General features: G+C 33.3%; 1 protein-coding gene across 13 annotated transcripts in view; it reads right to left on the bottom strand.

Moving 5' to 3' along the window:
• The window catches only part of PPFIA2 (protein tyrosine phosphatase, receptor type, f polypeptide (PTPRF), interacting protein (liprin), alpha 2), a 339,529-nt gene that overhangs the window by 96,629 nt on the left and 236,343 nt on the right, over nucleotides 1-6,557 (bottom strand). The gene's annotated exons all lie outside the window — the stretch shown is intronic.

Below are 6,557 nucleotides of genomic sequence, written 5' to 3'. Positions count from 1 at the left end.
CTCCTGCACCTCTGACCTGTACCCAAATTCTGTAAATAAATCTTTAAAAAAAAACACCTTATAAAATCAAGCATGCCATTCTGTCCCTAGTTCTTTAAGGTCAGAATGAAATATATACTTCAATAAGTATATTGAAGACTTAGTCAATATATAAGAAAGAAATGAAAATGATTGGGAAGTAAAACAACAGAGAATAAAATTTCTGAATTGCTAAACTATTTAGAATAGTACAAGAGCTCAGAAATGATAGGTCCACATTTTGTTGTATAGTATACTAATATAAAAATAGCATTTTTATAAGTCAGTATAAGTTTATCAGACAAAATATGAAAAGAAGATAATGGCCACAATAACAGTACAACTATAAATAATAATCATATGATGTATTGCAATATAACAGTATATTGAGATGACTTCTCAAATTAATTGAAGAAATTTCAATCAAAATCTTAACAACTTTCAAGTGTAATTTGAAAAGCAGATAATTTTAAGAATCCTATAAAGTAGTAGTAGTTAGGAAATTATGGTATTGTGTGTTTATTTATTTATTGAGCATATTAAGATCTTGCCAGATGGCAAGAATTATTCTAAGTGTCTGAGCTTCATTGGGAATAAAAACAATCCTAAGCCTTACAGAGTTTATTCTTTATCTGGGATGACAAACAACAAACTATACATATTCTACATTAACTATATACCCTATCAGAATAAAGGATGACTGCTGAATAAAGGCAGGCTGGGGGTGAGGGAGACATGGGCATTTTAGGAAAAAGGAAGAGCCAATCAACAGGAGCCCAATGTGTGTGGAATTGGAGATGAAATGAAAAGTGAAATCATGCATAGCCTTGGGAGTTTTGAGGTGATTGACATATTCAGATTTATGTTTAAAATATCATTCTAATTTATGCTATGCTGAAAATAGCCTATAGAGCATAGGCAGGAGGAGCAGAGTCTCAGTAGGAGGTGATTATAATAATTCAGGTGAGACATCAATGTGGTCCAAATGAGAGTGGCTCAAATTGGTCAGATTCTGTGTATATTATGATTGTAGGGCAAACAGAATTCCTTTTTGATCGATCCTTTTCGAAAGCAGAAGGATGACACCATCTTATTTAGTTTGAGCAACTAAAAAGGTGACATTTCTTTTTTTAAAATATAATAGTTTAGTTTTACATCATTTTGTGCCTTTTCCCATCTCAGTTGTAATCCCCTTGGGCTTCTCATCACCAAATCACTTATGTGCCATCACCATAGTCCAGTGCACTCCCCCCCACCTCCATTATTGATCCTATTCCCTACTCCACCCCCGTAAAATGTCTCTGGTATATAGTTGTTATTATTATATTTTCCCCTGTTCCTGTATGCTCCTGCTTTGAGTGAAACCATGCAGTATTTTTCTTTTTCTTTCAGGCTTATTACACTAAGCATGATCCCTTACAGCTCCATCCTTGTTGCAAAAGGTATGAGTTTATCTTTTTGATTGCTGAGTAATATTCCACTGTATATATGTACCACATCTTTTTATTCCAGTCATCTAATGTAGCAGTTTTTATGTCAAGAGGGGAGTTTTTGATATTTTTGGTGTTCAAGGTCTTTTGATGCACAGTGAAGATATTCAATAGGTGGTTAAGCATATGTGTTTGGTTGTAGAGTCTGAACTACAGGCAAAGATTTGGAAGTCATTAGAATGTGGAGTGTACTTAAAGTTACAAAATGGATTGGTATTGTCCATATAGGGAAAGTAAGAAAGTCTTGTTCCTGAGTCACTCCAACAATAAGAAGTCAGGGAGAAAAACATGATCCAAATGGAGACTGAGATAGGGTCACTGGTAAGGTACAAGAAAAAAGTGTGTGTTTTTCTATTGCATAATACACACACACACACACACACATATATATACACACACACATATATATTGTTTTGTTAAAACATTACATATATATATATATATATATATATGATGGAGGAAAAATGAGTGATCAACTCTATCAAGTGTTGCTGAATCTGCCATTGTATTTAGCAATTAGTATTTAATGATGATGGTAACTGGAGTGGTTCTGTGGAAAAGAGGGGCAGAGTCCTTCTTAGAGCTGATTTATCAAAGAATGCATATTAAACAATCATGAATAGATCACCTTTTAAAGAGTTTTGTTGCAAAGGAGAGCATACAATAAAGAAATGGCTGGTGGGAGAATTGTGGTCAAGAGAGAAGTATTTTAAGTCAGAAGAACTTTGTATGTTATAAAAATGGAATAGAATTAAAAATTTAGTGACAAGGGAGAATCTAGTGAGAATTGCTGGTGAAGGACTTTTGATAAGGTGATTGCTGCAGACATTAAATGGGCAACAAATGCACCTTGTCTGAAGTTTAGTTCTGATTCTCTTTTAAGACACTCCATGTAAGTTCTTTCATCCTCTTAGACACATGACAGATTTAATACTTTGAGCAAAACACTCATATATATTGAAACCATAACATCTGGCAGTTTATATGCACCTTTATTCACCCATAATTCAGTATTAAAATCTGTATATATTTTTAACACTCTTTATCTCCACTGCTCCTGCTCAAAAGTTGTCTGACTTTGAAGGAGTAATCTGTGCTTTACAAACCTCATGGGTTTATTACAGTGATCAAATAAAATACCTTATGTAAAACACTTTGCAAATACATAAAAGCTTTATACCAGCTATTTATCTTTTTTTCCTATTTGCATGTAGTCTCTTTGTTCAGAAGGTTTCTAGACATGTTTGTAGAATTGTCTTAAAGATAGGTTTGCTGGTCTCTAAAAGACCAGTGCCAGCATTAAGGAATATTCTTCAAAATGCTAATTCTCTCCCCAGACCACTAGGTTCCAGGCACTTTGTCATCCTTCCTTTTTAAAGATGTGCCAAGGAAGCTACTTCCTACTCTTGGTACATTTGCACTTCATGTGCCATTTGCTTCCAAATGCCTTAAAATTTTCCATATGTTTGACTCCCTGTACTCTCTCAGGTGCCAGTGTGAACCCCATCTCCTGAAAAGCATTTCCTTGGCATTTCTACTTTATATCCTCCCCACCCACCTTGCACCTGTTCCTTCATCACATTCATCCATTCTTCTTCCCTGCACCCTTATCTGTCCTCCTGTCTTTGCTGCATCCCAACCACCTAGAACAGCACCTCTTTCTTAGTACCTTTCATAAAAGTCACCAGTAATATTTACTAGGAAACAAAAAACTATATATATATATATTATTAGATGCACACTATTTATTGCTCATAATCATTGTGCCAAGAATTTTTGTCATTGGTAGTCAATGTTTCTGTTCCTTACAACAAAGCTATCAACTAGACATGAGGATTAACCTGTAACTGATGCTCACAGATATTAAAGTGTAAGGTCACACAGACAGTAAATGGCAGAGATGATATTTAAATCCAGGTCTACTAACTGCAAGCAAATTATTATTCCAAGCAGTCTCTATGACGCCTCCAAGAAGAATTAATTTAGTCCCCTGATAAACTTTAATATCATTCTAACATCACTTTATATTTATTAGATTTTGCTTTATTAATTCAGGCATGTTTATTTCTCACTCTAGTTTCTTAGTGAATTTATTGCAAGAACTATGTCTTCTGAGTTTCTACCATTGTCTGTCTACTTATCCACATCACCCAGCAAATATTTGCAGCCAGAAAAAAAGTAATTAAAAGTACAGAAAACACAAGTCAGCAGCATTATTCTCTGCTTTGCAAAGGCAGTGTGGATTGAAAAAAAAAATCGTAAATTAATTCTCCTCAAGAAAACAACAGAAAAAGTTATTGAATGTACTAGTGTTCTGAAAAATTTTGATGTACTGTGAATATTTATATTTCAGGACAAGTGGTTAAATTTATGGCACAGAGAGACATTTTAGCTTGTTTGAGTTAAGCTTATTTTTTCTTTTTTTGTTTTTAAAATGTTGATAATAATTACATGACTTTCCTATGAGTAATAAGGACTGTTTGGGAGTGTGCTTTTATGAGACTATTTTTATCAACTATTTTGTCAACAGAGTTCTCAAGCCACTGACACAAAGCATCTCCTGTTGGCTAATAACCCACCCTGAGTATATAATTAAGTAACTTTACTGCCCTAAACAAATGGTAATCCTTGTAACTAGGGCTTACAAGTCACTTTCTGACAGTTCCATAGTACCTAACAATAGTTTTGTACATCACTCCAAGAAAAGACACTGAAATTTAGATAACAGTACTATACTCATCCTACACTGATGATCTTCCCTATGGATACTCCCCCCAAATATCTTATTTTTCTGTATTTGAATATACCTTTAAAACAGTTCTTAATAAAATGATTGTCAGGATTTAATTTGTAATCCTACTACACTTATTTTTCAGTGATACTGATGTACTTTAAATAATCATCTTCTAGGGGAAAATACTGGGGGAAATGTGATATAATGTTATATGTGTGTAAAGTAGGAGTGTTATATAAAGAGACTGATAATAGTGATTAGGCTATTGTTTCATATTTTATCCAGAAATATAATCAATTAAAAGACAATTAAGTTCTACGGATCTAATATAGAGGATGGTAATTACTGTTAACAAAACTGTATATACATTTGAAAGTTGCAAATAGTCGTTCTCAACACACACACACACATACACACACACAAAGAAGAGAGAAAAGAATCTCAAGTAAAGAAATAGGATATAGATAAAATTTTGGAGTATTATCATAAGTCATTTCAGGGATAATCTGAATTGAAATATAAAAATAAGCTCACTTATTTTTAAATTTAATATATATATATATACACACACACAGACACACACACACATACATGATATAGATATTACAAGTAATTTAGGTTCACACTAGAGGATACAGGCACGATACTTAAGTAATCATAGTAAATTGTTATTTCGAAAGCATTTGGTAATAACAATTCCTATGATGCTGAGAAACTGAAAAAAAAAATAGCAACAAAGCTTAGTAATGTAGATAACAAAGAGGATATCAGGTACCAATGGCAGACAATTTTTTTTCTACCCTGGCTGAAATGTCATAACCAAGAACTATAAGGCAAAGGAAGTTACAGACAAGTAATTTAGGTCATCAACTACTCAGAATCCTCCATCTATATACATAGCTCTGAAGGTCATAGGGACAAAATTCAGTTATACATAGGTCCTCACCCAAATTCCAAAACCACTGTCTCCAAATTAATTAGACATGCATTGTTTTACAGTCTATAATGTCTGAATGTTTAGGGTTTCAACTTGAAGAAACAATACTCTAAAAAAATGAGTAACTCACCCTCAGTGTTAAATATGTTTGAAGCATCAAATTGTTTATGAGAAGAGAAAAAAATTTCAAGTTTTTTATGTCTTTGAAAGGCATATTTATTAAATTTCTGTCTATATTAGCATAAATACAACGCTGTTTTAGAAAATAATAATTTAGAGACTTCTTAGAAGGTGGCTAGAAGACCATATGACCGTAAAGCCCATATTAACACTCAAACCTGATGACTTCATAATTCTATGTGGAAAGGTATGTACTCCATTACTAAAATAGTAATAGAAAATTACACTTGTGTTTCCCAAGCTGAGTTTTGCTTGCACATACTTTAGGGTGTGCTCTAAAGACTTTGGGAGTATATTTAATGATTTAGTGTCAGTGTATTTACCTGAAGGAAAGATAATTTATTCAGGTCAATCACAGCTCATGAAATCTATCGTCTGATAGATTTATTTTGAATACTTTAAGATTTCTATAAAATACTTGGATAAAGGCTCAAACAGTGACATCTTAAACGAATAACTCTGTTTCTCAGCCAGTAGAATAAATGGTGGTGTCAGGAAATGAGTCTGGTTTATTTGGCTTCTTTTCACTTTTATACTTCACAGAAGAAATATATGAAGTCCTCCATTTGTTTCACCAAGAAAGCATTCAATTTATTTTCTGTAAGAAGTACACTGCTATTTGTTTTCTAGTATAGTCACTTGCTTTTCAATCTCTGTTTTAAAACCTCTTCGCATTCACAGTGACACCAATTAAGCTACTTGATACACGTGCTCTTAATGATTCAGGAGCTCAAACATCCAAAGAAACAATTTGTTAATGGCAAATATCTAGGAGATACTCTCATCACGCACAGAATGTGAAAATGCCTGTCAACTGTATCTGATTCCAGACTTACCAGGAACTGAATTTCTTTTTGTGTTGGGAAAAAGTGGTTCATCACAGAAAAGGACATACAAACTGCTCATTTCCTTGGCTTGGGGCTAACACCCACCCAAAGGTGGAATCATTTCTCTTCTAAACAAAGGCAAAAGTTCTATGACTTTAGATACCTTTTATGACATTTCTCATTAACAGGAGAGCTTCTGGGGGCTTTTCCAAATGCAAGGAAAATACTAAGTCAAATAAAAGAGTAACAAACTGTCTGCAGTGATGATCACAGATTGGTTACCAACTGACATAACTTATAGATCAAAATTATTATTGTAGTTTAAAAGCACTGAATATATATTATTTATATACATATATGTAGATGCCCCT

The sequence above is a fragment of the Condylura cristata genome, unplaced genomic scaffold (assembly GCF_000260355.1).
Source record: "Condylura cristata isolate star-nosed mole 26May11 unplaced genomic scaffold, ConCri1.0 scaffold00004, whole genome shotgun sequence".
NCBI lineage: Eukaryota > Metazoa > Chordata > Mammalia > Eulipotyphla > Talpidae > Condylura > Condylura cristata.
This window is presented reverse-complemented; position numbering and strand designations above follow the sequence as displayed.